Raw genomic sequence first — 14,624 nt, forward strand, 5'->3', positions numbered from 1 at the left:
TGGCTACTAAGAAGCATGCTCTCAAAGCATTTAAATAAATTGGAGGTGAGGAGGCATTCCAGTATTACAAGTCATGCAATAAAAGATGCAAAAAGTTAATAAGAGCAGCTAAAATTGTAAACGAAAAGCAAATCGCTAGAGTAAAGCCAATTCTAAAAAGTTTTATAAATACATAAACAGTAAAAGGTTAAAAAAGGAGAATGTAGGCCCATTAAAAGTTGATCTGGGGGCCTTGATAAACGATGACAAAATAAATGCGGATATGCTGAACAATTTTTTTCATCAGTATTCACCAAGGAGGATCAGAAGTTGATAGTAGTGCATAATGACAGTGAAGGTAATGATTCTTGGCTGGATGTTTGTTTAAGTGAGGAAGTAGTCCTGGAGAGACAATGCAAAATAAAGATTAATAAATCACTGGGCCCAGATGGTTTTCACCCGGGGGTTATTATGGAGCAAGGGGCACAGCTTGCAAAACCCTTATACTTGACGTTCTATAGTTCAATTAGATCAGGCATGGTACAGAGGGATTGGCATATAGCTAAGGTAGTGCCTTTATTTAAAAAGGGACCTAAAAATCATCCTGGGTACTATAGTCCAGTTAGCGTAAAGTCTATAGTGGGTAAAATATTGGAAGGAATGTTGAGGGATAGCATAGAGGATTATCTGCGGAATACTATTTTTATTAGTGTCAGCATGGGTTTGTGAGGGACAGATTGTGTCAAACTAACTTAATTAGCTTCTATGAGGAAGTGAGCGATAATCTCGACCAATGCAAAGCAGTAGATGTGGTCTTTTTAGATTTTGCAAAAGCCTTCTATACAATGCCTCACAGGAGACTGATCATCAAATTAAGGAAACTTGGACTAGGAAATACTATTTGTATATGGATAGGTAATTGGCTGGATAACAGGGTACAGCGAGTAGTGGTCAATGGGATCTTCTCCAGCTGGGCACCAGTAGTCAGCGGAATACCACAAGGATCCGTACTTGTCCCACTACTGTTCAATATATTTATTAATGATATAGGAATAGGCCTGGGAAGCACATTGTCAATCTTTGCAGATAAGACTAAACTGTGTAAGGTGATTAATTCAGAAATCGATGTGGAGTCTCTACAGAATGACTTACTTAAATTTGAAACCTGGGCGTCTAAATGGGGAATGAGGTTCAATATTGAAAAATGCAAAGTTATGCACTATGGGATTAAAAGCAAACTTGCATCCTACACACTTAATGGAGAAAATATAGGAGTAGCAGTAGTGGAAAAAGATTTGGGGTGCTCATAGATAATAGGCTTAATAACAGTACACAATGTCAAAATGCAGCAAAGAAGGCAAGTAAAGTCCTTGTGTGCATAAAACGGGGTATTGAGACTAGGGACGAGGATGTAATCCTGCCTCTGTATAAATCATTGGTACGTCCGCATCTGGAATATTGTGTTCAATTTTGGGCACATTATTATAAAAAAGATATCAGGGAGCTCAAAAGAGTTCAAAGGCGCACTACTAAACTGATTAAAGGTTTAGAGTAGAGATGAGCGGGTTCGGTTTTACTCGGATTAACTCAGTTCTCAAAACGGCACCTTATTGGCTCACGGATGTCACGTGTTTTGGATAGCCAATAAGAAAAATCCGAGTAAAACTGAACTGGCGTTAATTCTGGCGTTAAATCCGAACCAGCTCATCTCTAGTTTAGAGACACTGGAGTATAAGGAAAGGCTTACTAGGTTAAATATGTATTCCCTTTAAAAGAGAAGACTAAGAGGAGACATTATTAATATCTTCACATATGTAAAGGGCCAATACAAAGAGTTAGCAGGGGATTTGTTTATTAATAGAACTCTGTATAGGACACGTGGGCACTCACTGAGGCTAGAGGAGAGAGAATTCCGTACAAAACGTAGGAAAGTTTCTTCACCGTAAGGGCAATGAGGATTTGGAATTCCCTGCCGGAGAAGATAATAATGGCAGACTCTTTAAATGCATTTAAAATAGGATTGGACAGTTTTCTAGCTGAAAAAGGTATTCAAGGCTATAGCATTTAATATATTGACATTATGTATATGGGAGTGATACGAAATATAGTTGTCAATAGGTACGGAACCATTATTTTGGTTAGTGCTTTATAATGTACTCTGCTTAATACATATAAAGGTTGAACCCGATGGGCATTTTGCCTTTTTTCAACCTCATTAACTATGTTACTATGTTGATTCTTACAGTACATACATTCCCTTTCCGCAATCAACTTACCAGTTACTGTATATTACATAGGGGGATGCTGGACAGCACACTCTATTTTTAAACATAAGAAGAGGTGCCACCGTGCTGAGGCTTCTAGTACCATACAGGAGAAGGAATAATGCTGGTGTACACTCTAAGCACTAAGAACACTGATAGTAAAAATAATTTCGATAAACTGTTAGAATTAATATGGAGTATAAGTGAAGTTCTTAGCACACATTTGGCCATATATGTTGGCTCATCCACCATTTCCAGGTGAACTTCATTACATGGGTCCGTAACATCTATAATACTAACACATTATATACATGTATGTAGGTCTTAACTTCAAATAGAGACCATATTATTATGTACTCAGCAATGTAGGAACCTGTGTTAATTTACCAATACCAAAATGAAGGAGCCTCACCCCATATATTTGGCAAAATGTGTGCTAAGAACTTCACATTTACTCCATGTTAATTACAAGAGTTTAGAAAAATAGTTTTTACTATCAATGTTCTTAGTGCTTAGAGTGTGCATCTGCATTTTTCTTTCTCCTGCACAGTTATTGTATACGTATGTTCAAGGGTCTATTTAATGTATATGCAAAAGCAAGCCTATTTTGGGTGTGTGTGTATATGTGTGTGTGTATATATATATATACACAGTATGTGTGGGTATATATACAGTATATATATATATATATATATATAGAGAGAGAGAGAGAGAGAGAGAGAGAGAAATGCAGGGGCACTCGTAGGGCTTGCAGAAAGTATGGTTACAGACAGGCGTCTAGAACCATAGATAGTCGTCAACATTTAAATTTCATTATTTCAAAACTTTCATCAGGACAAATACACAAAGTTCATACCTTACTTATATCGACAAATTCACCCAGTGCAGAAGTGCCGGTGGACCATGCAGAATGCCGGGGCGGGTTGATGTCACAAGCCTGCAACGTGCGACCATCAGCGCAACCATCGTCCCCAACATTGCCTGGTAACAGATAGACAAAGTGCAGTCACCAATACATATAATAGAATCCGACCTCCAACTCTAATAGTCACTGAACGGCTGTCAATACAGGTATTCTACTAATAATGTATATAAACACATTGGTATATAAACTGCATGATTAACCAAACCAGTACCCCGACGACAAAATATTCTTAAAGAACAAGGACACGGAGTGTTGGAAATCTGTAGCTGCCGACCATGTCCCTTGCCCATTTGTAAGTCACATTCGGAAGAGGGAGATTTGCTGGTTGTGGACCCTGACCGCTCACTGAACGCCGGTGAGCGGACCTGTGTGCGCTGACAATTACGTGTCATAATGCTGCCTGACGCTGATCTCCTCTTACTGCAGTTACACTGAACACTCAATACTGCACTACAGGGATATCCATTTGAACCTGATCCAGTGGGACTGCTTGTGCTGGTGAGTATATAAATAAGGAAATTATATGGTGTTTATTGATTGAACATTCCAGCCATAATATATACCAACACACCCACATCACATAGACCTCCGCCTGCATCGCTATTTGGTCTTATTATTGCCCTCCTCATTTTACATTGATACACCATGCACATTATTGGAATATTAACTAAAGTTTTAACCAGACACTAATTGGGACCATACGGGCATTGAGACTGACTGCATGAGAACTGGGAGTCTCCGCCCATCTGATGAACTGCTAATTATATTACTTATGACATTTTGCATCTTCTATGGTGCAACGGCACATCTAATTTTCGGGTAAAAGTCCAAAATTTCCACACCTTTTAAGCATATTACTAACTTATATCAGTGAATAATTCCGTTATTAGGCAGTGAATTTTTATTACTTATTGGCCCTCATTCCGAGTTGATCGGTCGCAAGGCGAATTTAGCAGAGTTACACACGCTAAGCCGCCGCCTACTGGGAGTGAATCTTAGCTTCTTAAAATTGCGACCGATGTATTCGCAATATTGCGATTACTAACTACTTAGCAGTTTCAGAGTAGCTTCAGACTTACTCTGCCTGTGCGATCATTTCAGTGCTTGTCGTTCCTGGTTGACGTCACAAACACACCCAGCATTCGCCCAGGCACTCCCACCGTTTCCCCGGCCACTCCTGCGTTTTTTCCGGAAACGGTAGCGTTTTCAGCCACACGCCCCTGAAACGCCGTGTTTCCGCCCAGTAACACCCATTTCCTGTCAATCACATTACGATCGCCGGAGCGATGAAAAAGCCGTGAGTAAAATTACTTTCTACATAGTAAAGTTACTTGGTGCAGTCGCAGTGCGAACATTGCGCATGCGTACTAAGCGGATTTTCACTGCGATGCGATGAAAAATACCGAGCGAACAACTCGGAATGAGGGCCCTTGTCTTTTATGTGAGATTATATTGTCTCTGTTGTGTATTAAATATTTATTTTTATATAATACAATCTGTAATTGCCTATGCATTATTAAGCACCACCTAAATAGTTTCTGGTTTTGCACTGTTAATAGGAGAGATCGGCTATATCTCCATTAGGTGGCTGCTGATTTGCATAACTATCCACTTGCTCACAGGCACAGTGTCATTAAACACTAACTACTTTTTTCAAACCAACAGACTTGTCTGATCTCTCAGCTGCTGCACACTGTCATCTACCCATGGAGATGGTACCTGTTCCCCTGAACCTGTTACACATGGTGGAGAATTAGCTAGCATGATATGCGCATAAGTGAAGGGAGTATCAGCTTTGAGAGCCCTGCAGAAAGCAGGTCTGTGTCTGTCTGGACTGAAGTTAACGATATGGCACAATATGAGTAAAACTGCAGGTGCAATAATCTGCAAAAGCTATTTCACAGTGTGACAAACTAAGAGCTGTGGTGCCTCACAAACAGAGGCAAATTAAAGTGGTGCTTTGTCTGCACAATTGAGGAAACCTGTAGAGTTAAAGGGCCAGTCCCACCCTTTTTAGAAACCAGTACTGATACATGTCCTGGGTTAAAGTGTCTACAAAATTGCTGGAGAAACCCAAATACATGGAGGATGTAATCAAGTACTTGCTACAAGCGATAGCAGTGCAGCAGATAGCCACCAGTGTCCAGCAAGAAGCCACCAGGCAACATCGATTATTGGTTGAGGAGATATGGAGGCAACAGCACCAGGACCATGAGATTTTTAAACAGGTTGTGCAACATAGAAAATACAAAGAAAAGCACTGCGCTTGGGATATAAATGTATAGATTTTTATACCAACGGTGTAATAGACTGCATATGCATGAATACTATGAGACCTCTGCTTTAGACACATACAATTGATTTTATTAAAAAACACATAAACATGACATGTCTCTAACTATTTTAAAATATATAACACAATATAGACATAAAATTATAAAACTGCTGAGATTGCTGGTGAATAGAAATAAGTGGAAACAATATATCAACCACTTTATAATTGTTGCTCATATAGTTGATACTTGTAGCAATAAGTATTTAAGTGAAGAAACACATAGTGTCCATGGGCTTGGTAATATAAACGTTTCTGCTCCTGTAAGGTGAAACAAAGCCGGCGTCCCAGCTGTAGCGAATAAGTTAGTGACCGTGTTAGTCTTACCCTCACTGGGGGATGAAAGATTTCCTCTGTGTGCGGTTAATAACCTCCCCGCTTGTAGCGTACCTCCGCCTCACTCTAATTGCCGCTGGTGCTGGCGTCTCACCCGCTGATGGTGGCGGTGATAGGTGGGTGCTCCATGGTCTCCCTACTTTCTCCGGGGGTAAGGACGTCACCGTGCCGAATCGGGATGGCACACTGATGGAAGGGGATGGTGGTAGTAGATGTAGTTACCGCTATGGGTAAGTTTCCACAGTCACTGTAGCCAAAACAGGTAGCAGCGTGTAGTTTATAGCTCACGACACATTCGATGCAGGTGATGCAGGTATTAAAAGGCTGTCAATGCATTTCGTCCCACAATGCATACTAAATAAGTTTTACAAAGGTATCATTAACCAGTATCTCGAGACTGAAACTACTATATGCACTGTGTCTGTGTGAAACTGATCAATTAGAAAACCAGATGGATCTAATCAACCAACTAATTAATTGAGAACTGGAGCTTTAAAAGGGTGATGGACCTATTGGTCAGAAGTCTTGAGGAAGTCCCTGTGCATTGTGGGACGAAACGCGTTGACAGCCTTTTAATACCTGCATCACCTGCATCGAATGTGCTGTGAGCCTTAAACTACATGCTGCTACTTGTTTTGGCTACGGTGACCTTGGAAATTCAACTATAGTGGTAACTACATCTACTACCACCATCCCCTTCCATCAGTGTGTCATCCCGATCCGGAGCGGTGACGTCCTCACCACCAGAGAAAGTAGGTAGACAACGGAGCACCCACTTATCACTGCCGCCATCAGCGGGTGAGACGCCAACACCAGCGGCAATTAGAGTGAGGCGGAGGTACGCTACAAGCCGCGAGGTTATTAACCGCACACAGAGGAAATCTTTCATCACCCAGTGATGTACTATATTAGCAACAATTATAAAGTGGTTGATATACTGTTTCCACTTATTTCTATTCACCAGCAATCTTAGCAGTTTTATTATTGTATGTCTATATTGTGTTATATATTTTAAAATAGTTAGAGACATGTCATGTTTATGTGTTTTTTAATAAAATCAATTGTATATTTGTCTAAAGCAGAGGTCTCGTAGTATTCATGCATATGCAGTCTATTACGCTATTGGTATCAAATAATATACATTTATATCCCAAGCGCAGAGCTTTTCTTTGTATTTTCTATGTAATTGCTTGAGACCATAAACCAGACTCTAAGCACTTGCAGCTGGTAGAATTGTTATTTAATTAAACAGCGCCGGGAGGTGGTGTTAGCGACCACCAACACTGTTGTAGGTTGTGCAACATGGCAAAGGCATGGCCTGGAAATGCTTCCCTAATGTCCCAATTGGCTCCAGATCTGTACGAGCTAGTCATTTCCTTCCAAAAATTACAGGGACTGATGATATGAAGGTGTATCTGATCACGTTTGACCGGACGGCTGAGCGGGAGAGTTTGCGTAAAGGACAGTGGGCTCACCTGCTGGCACTCTTTCTCTCAGGCTAGCTTTAAAAAGCTTATTTTAATTTAAGCACTGCAGATGCTTTGGATTATGAAAAAAGCTGAAAACAGAAATTCTGACTTGCCTGGGAGTTATCCTTTTGGTCCGAGTGCAACTTGTGCATTGCTGGGTATACTACATGGACAATCCTCGCTGCTTACAAACGTATGACCTCATTCACCTGACCAAAAATGGTTACAACCAGAGAAATTAACTGGACCCCTGGTGGAAAGAGTTGTCATAGTCTGTTACTTGAGGTCCCTGTCTGTGGTTTTGCGAAAGTGGGTGAGCCAAGGGCATACTAAGACAGCTGGCAGCTAGTGGAGATGGTAGAAACATACTGTATCTGGTGACAGAGGAACTACTGGCTATCACAGCAGCCCCTAGATCCAAACAGTGTACTCATGTAAAATCTGGTAAGACTGTTCTGTGGGAAAAGGGTTCTGGGTGGTTAAAAGGACTCAAAAATGAAGTGACTAATAACACTTGCTCCAAAGATAGGCCCGAGGGGCCCGAAAGGTCTCTGCCACCTAAAAAACTTGACGGTAATGTGATTAAATGTTTTAGGTATTGTCGGAGATAAAACTCCTTATATCAATCCCTTCAATTGTCTATATGATACCGTTTGTTTACCAATCGATTGGGAATCCCAGGAAGCAGACAACACATGCAGTTATGTACACAAAAGGAGACTGCCGCTACTTTATTCAGCATGACATTATATAGCAGAAAGTTACTTTCATGAAAAACTGATATACGTCACAAAGTAAAACAATAATGCACCTCTTCTCATAACTCCTCTCTTAGCTGAAACCCTCCTTTGTGTCATTCACAAGAAGTCTAAACACACAGAAACTGTCTAATAACATGTTTTCAAGACTTATAGCTACTACCTTGCTTCGCACAGAACGTACTAACTGTGAAATGTCAGAATTATTATGATTTATAAGCAAAGCATACTTCTTCACTACATCATGGCTGCTACTTAACAAAATGGCTGATACTGCTTAAGCTCAATACATCTATCTTCCTCAGTCCCTCCTTTTCATAATAAAATGACATTACAGTTGATAATAATATGACATTACAGATGAGCTACAATAATATTACATTACAGTTGAGCTACAAGGCATCACACAAACTCTACCTACAAGAGACTAAGCAAACAGTCTAGCTATAATGGTGCTAAAGGTTATATTCCCGTAGGATCGTGCTTGTCACTATACCCCACGGAAGGTAAAGAACCGTTCACATCATATCCATTAAGGTAGACTATTCATGGCTCCTTCTTGCCAAGCTCTTCTGTAGTTTCTTAAACTTGGAGGATACACATCTTTGAGTTTACAGATTTCTTTCAAGCTGAAAGGAAAGGAAACAAAATAGCATCTTAAAACACAGATATATGCAAATTGCTAAGCCAACAATTTTTAATAAAAACATCACTATTTCAACAATCTATTCTTTGATCCCGCTAAACCAATTAGCTGGGTTTAAGCAGGTCATTTCTCTAAACCACTTCTTGCGCACTATTTGTTTCGTTAGTAATAAACACACAACCCATATTTGGAGTTCTCTTCATAAACATTCTAAAAAAAAATTACACTCTATTTAGTAGTATGTATTTGCTTTAAAGAAAATTAAAACCCTATAAGCTTAATTAAAACCCCTATACGCTTATATGTAGTGGGGACAGATGTCCATTCCCCTACTTTTCTAGATGTGGGCCCATGTGAGCCCAACATTTCTTAACTAACTGGTATCTTTGAAATCCTAAAGATTTAATGATCTTTACTTTAATTTGCTAAACACAAGATCTAGTGATTTTGATACCACACTTCTTACATGCTAAACACTGGTATGTAACTTTGGATTGGCAGACATGCCAGTCTCTGCCCTCTCCTATGAGAGATAGTTCCCAATATAATGACCCATAGTGGCCTGTCTGCTTTTCCATATCTGGCCCATACTCTTGAACTGGGATGATAAGTATCCTGAATACACAACTTCATGTGCAGTGGATACTACATATCCTGTATAAGGAATTCCATCCTCATGGTACCTTGATCCATGCACATATAGCTCATGCTGAGCATTAGGTAGGGCTGTGTCTAACATATGGCAAGCAGAGTTTCTTTTTCCATTAACACCACACAATCATGGGAAAAGGAAAAATTTTGCCCTCACTAGAACTATCATCTTGCTATTATCATCTTGCTCTGGACCATCCCTCTGCATCCATGATGATCTGTCTGTATCCTCCTTCTCTGAACCACCTTCCTGGTCCTTATCATTATCTTCTTTCTTGCCGATCCATCAGTAGATAATGAAGATAATTTGTTTCTCCCTCCTTTTGAATCTTGAGATTCAACACCTTCATTTATTAATGCTGGAAAAAGGATTGCTGGGTTGAGGGTAGTACATCTTCTGATGGTTACCTGTTGCACTTTAGCCATGCTACTACATACATGGTCAGCCTTGCCGCTGACAGGTGTTTGGTTCTTGCTTGTTGAAGCTTCTCTGTACCTGCATGTGGTACCTGGATGATAAGCTCATGCTTCAGCGCTATGTCTGTGCTCTTGTCCTCTTCTAGGACTGTTGATTCAGGACTGTGTCTGTGCTCTTGTCCTCTTCTAGGACTGTTGCTGATGCCACTGCTCTGATGCTGGTTGATACTCCTTGAGTGCTGCTGTCAAGCTTGCTTGAGTGGTAGGCCACTGGTCTTCACCTCAGTCCATAATTTTGCGTAAGGACTTCTATGTATGGTCTTCTTCGTGAATAGTCAGGTAGTTCTAGGGCTTGAAATGAGGCAACTGCTGCTTCCAATTGTTCAATTGCCTCATTCATCTATTGCTGTGTGTAGGATGCAGACCCTCCTCCCTTTCAGTGTTGTCATACATTGCTTGCATGTAGACTGATGCTAGAGGTATCCATTCTTTGCAGTATCCCACTAGGTCCAGGAATGAATATCTGACTTGCTTGACACTGTTTGGCATCTCAGCTTCCAGTTTGAGTTTCTTTCCCTCTTCTGTGAAATGTTGGGTGCCTTGAGTTTCCAATGAAGATTACTTTTTGCTGTGCTAGCTGCAATTTCCTTTTTTTTGAGGCTATGCAGTCTTGTTCTTCCAGAAACTTCAATAAGGACACTGTCTCTTCTTGGTACTTCTTTTAGTGGTGGTGGCAATCAGCAGTTCATTTACATACTCTATCTAGCTGTGTGTCTTCTGGATAAATCACTTGGTGATGTAGCCCCTCCCTGGGGTACTTTGGTCTAGCAGTATTGCTTACTTTCTTCCACAACTGGTACTGCGGGAATGAGCCAATACTGAACTTCTGTTCCAACTTGCTTCCAAATTGTTCTTTATGTCCTTTGATAAGTTGCTGGACAACTCAAGTTCTGCTGGTGTGAACTGTATTCTTGCTTGGATAAGCATCAATATATTGTGTCCCAGCAAAGTCACTGGACATGTACTTCGAGGCCAAGAACTAAACTGGTCTTGATGACTGTAGTTCTTGCATCTCCTGTCCCTTTAAGATTTTCTGATATCATCAGTTCTTGTGATACCTACCTCTGCTGTCTTCTGCATCTGCTGGCTCCAGTATGCATGAGACACAACACAATTATGCACGTCATGCTCCAGTGGGCAAGGTGACTGTAATTATACCTTCCATTGTTTCTTGTGGAGACATTATGTTCACTGGGGAGTACCTGAAGAGGCTTGTACTTCATATTGGCAGAGGAAGTATCAATAATTTGTCTTTTGGGACCTCTTCTATCTTGTTCCTTATTATTTGCTTTAACACTGGAGCTGCTGGTGCTTTAAATCTTCTTCTCATGGATTACCGCTGTAATCTTGCCATATAATACTGACCACTGTCAGATGTCTTTCTTTGTCTTACTGAAAACAGACTTACTTTAGTCTTCAAACCTTCATGCGACCTTCAAATTGCTTCTCAACTTTTATTTTTCCAATCACCTCTCCTTATAATCCATCCATTATCCTACATACTTTGTCCTTTCTTCACTTGCATATTTTACCCTTCTGCTACTGGCATGTCATTTTCTTAGTCCAAGTCCACTCATGCTGGTTTTCAACATAATGATGTCCATGCTGGGAGTTGTTGTTCCTCTTTGTCTTACTTTTACTGTGAGAAGTAGACTTGTATAGCAGCTTTTATCTCAGGCTGTACCTCTTTGCTGGAATGTTGTAGGTACATCTTACTTTCTTGCAGGGGGTAGGGCTTGACCTCCCTATCCAGTTGCTTCGATGGCCTGATCTTTAAGTAAATGTGGAGGAATCTGGTTGTGCATAAAAACAGTTCTTGAAACCCTTGTGTCTCCTGTGGGTAAAGTCACTTTTGTTAAAATGGTAGTTGCGGCTGGGTACACTGTTACTGCCGCTGACACAGGGATTGCACACCCTCACATTCTATCATCGTGTGTGCTGCCTAACATATGGCTGATAAGAAACCTGTTGCTGTGCTTTTAAAACCTGTTCTAAATTTACTTAACAGGGTCTATCTATATATATATATATATATATATATATATATATATATATAAATCATACATCATACACGTATTTACTCAAAGAATGCAGCAGGATTCTTTTCCCTCATACCTGGTAACTTGTTTACAATTCCCAACACATTTGACAGACACCATGGTATGTAATGTTCTCAAACAATATGTTTGGAGCTGCAATGTCCAACTCATTTTCCCCCGCATCAAAACTGCATTAAAAAACTTTTAGTATTTTATATAATAGCAACATACTGTTATAATGAGCACTATGCTTACTATCCTTCAGCTACCTGAAAGCTGAGAATTTTTCTCTAAACCAAAACTAAAATACACATTGCATATATGTATAGTTACTTTATGGAAATACTTAAATCTGCATAATCATGCGTAATCACCCATTAATATAATTTGCAGTAGCATGTTCTATAAAACTTACTGCCTTCTAATTATCTTTAAAACCTTCTAAGGCATTCAGGAATAAAATGACAATTATTTTTATAATGCCATTTTTGCTTACTGTTATATTATCATCCATATTCTGTAGTCATAAACATTTGTACATCCGCCTGTCATTAGTCACATAGAACTAACAGGTGAATGGTTACCTCACATCCCATCCCCAGCCTGTATATTTACAGAGCACATAGAATAACAGATTATAATTGATAATGTTACTATTACAATGAACTTTGATATATCAATTATCTATTGTTCAGATTTTGTAATATTTTGGATTTACACGCTGGTACTTTGGCCATATAGAACACTTCTGCATTTTTCAGAATTAGGAACATTACAATTTTGATCATCTCTATTTGTAAATTTCCATTCTGATACTTTTGTATAAACCAGGGAACAATTTGGATCCACTGTTTTTGTGGATGACATAATAAAACTATTTTGGAGGTTGGGTACAACCAAACCATTAAGTATTTTAACACTCAAGTAAATTAAACTTATGTATCATTAACACTTAACACTTAGGTACTTTTACAAGCATCAATATCCAGGATCTAAAGGATCGTGGGATATCCAGCTATGTGCTCGATTTCCTGAACTAGCAAGGAAACCCAACCACTCTTTGCCGATATCACTTGGTTCTGGAATAAAGTGACACCCCATCAATATATAAACACTTTCGACTGAGTGCGTAGTGTTTCTCCACACTCCTGGTTCAGCTCAAAATGAAATAGCTCTCAATATGAAAGGGCCCTGCCCTTTCTTTTCTATAAATGCCACACACAAACACTCTGAGCATACGTCTTCTGTCGACATGTGTGTACGCTTTTAACTACTTATTCATACAGGTGATGTATTAAACAATATGCCCCTGAAACAGTTTGCCAAATTCTTAACAGTGTCAGTACAACCTCGTTTATCAATCCAGTGTTTGTTGTTCAAATCTCCCTCATTTGTCAACACTTCCCTTCCTCTGGGAAGTTTGCCCCTTACACAAATTGCAGAAATAAGTGCCTATTTTTCCTCTCCTAGTACTGACAATTTACTGTGCTGTCCCTTCACATGTGATTGATTAGTTCACTTTGCAAAATCCTTTGAGGCTGCACCTTTACTTGCACTGTGCAGTATCATTAACAAAAGTCAGTATATACCTCAGCTTAAAAGAATTACTCTTTAAAGCATCACACTTATAGTAATAAGTGTTTTTTAGGGAACTCTCAGTTTAAAAGACTTAGTCTTGCAAACATCACACTAGCATTAACTGTTTTCTTAGGAAAATACCTCAGTTTAAAGGATATATCTTCTTTTAAACATCACACTTATATTATTTAAGTGTTTTCTGTATTCATCAACAATGCGGGACCAAATAAAGCAAACCACTCTGATCTTAATCCTCTGACACAACAAACCAAAATTCTGTCATTACTGACTTGACTTTATCTAGTTTACAAAGACTTCTAAATAACTGAGTCATAGGTTTTTTATATATGAATAAGTTACCTTTGTCAATAATGGCTTTAACGTCTACTTCTAATAATGTTAAACCAGGAATACATTTCAAGTGACAAAAAGACTTAGTATGTTTTACTATGAAAAAACTGACACCGCTATTACCAAACCTTGTATGTTAAATCACGGCTGCAGATTCTGGATTTAAAAGGCTGAGAATGTGAGTGTTCAGTGTCTTAACTGTACTGGTTAAATGTTGTTTACAATCAGTAGAATTTCTTTCACTAACTATAACTGTGGAACCAAGGGGTATATAATTAACAGGTAATTTATCAAGTCAATACGGAAATGTATCACCAATAAATTTTTCTATCACAACCTTATCAACATGACATCCCACAACTGTTGCAAAACCTGTATTAAGGTTCCCTAAAAACTAAAATCAATATTTTGCATTATACCTTTAAATTCACAATATTGAGACTCAATAGTAGGATTATACCACAGAAGTAATGAGCATTTGCAGGTCTGACACATCATTTAAAAATAAAACCACATTTTTTCCTTGCAAAAGTGAAACTGAAACTTAGAACTATAAAATAAAACCACATTTTTCCCTTGCAACAGTGAAACACAGTGCACACAGAAAAATAATGAATGCTTTTCAAACAGTCAATTGTGTCCAAATAATCGAGTATTGCTTACCTAATCAGATGAACAGACCAGAGTACTGTATACAAGTAGTGACAGAGTAATCAGGTTGATATGTAATGATCAATCTTCAGATAACTTACCCGGTTATGTCAGTAGCTGCACACATCCAGCAGTCGCGTCGTCATCTGATATCGAAAAACTCATCAA

The sequence above is a fragment of the Pseudophryne corroboree genome, chromosome 7, assembly GCF_028390025.1.
Source record: "Pseudophryne corroboree isolate aPseCor3 chromosome 7, aPseCor3.hap2, whole genome shotgun sequence".
In the NCBI taxonomy this organism is placed as follows: domain Eukaryota; kingdom Metazoa; phylum Chordata; class Amphibia; order Anura; family Myobatrachidae; genus Pseudophryne; species Pseudophryne corroboree.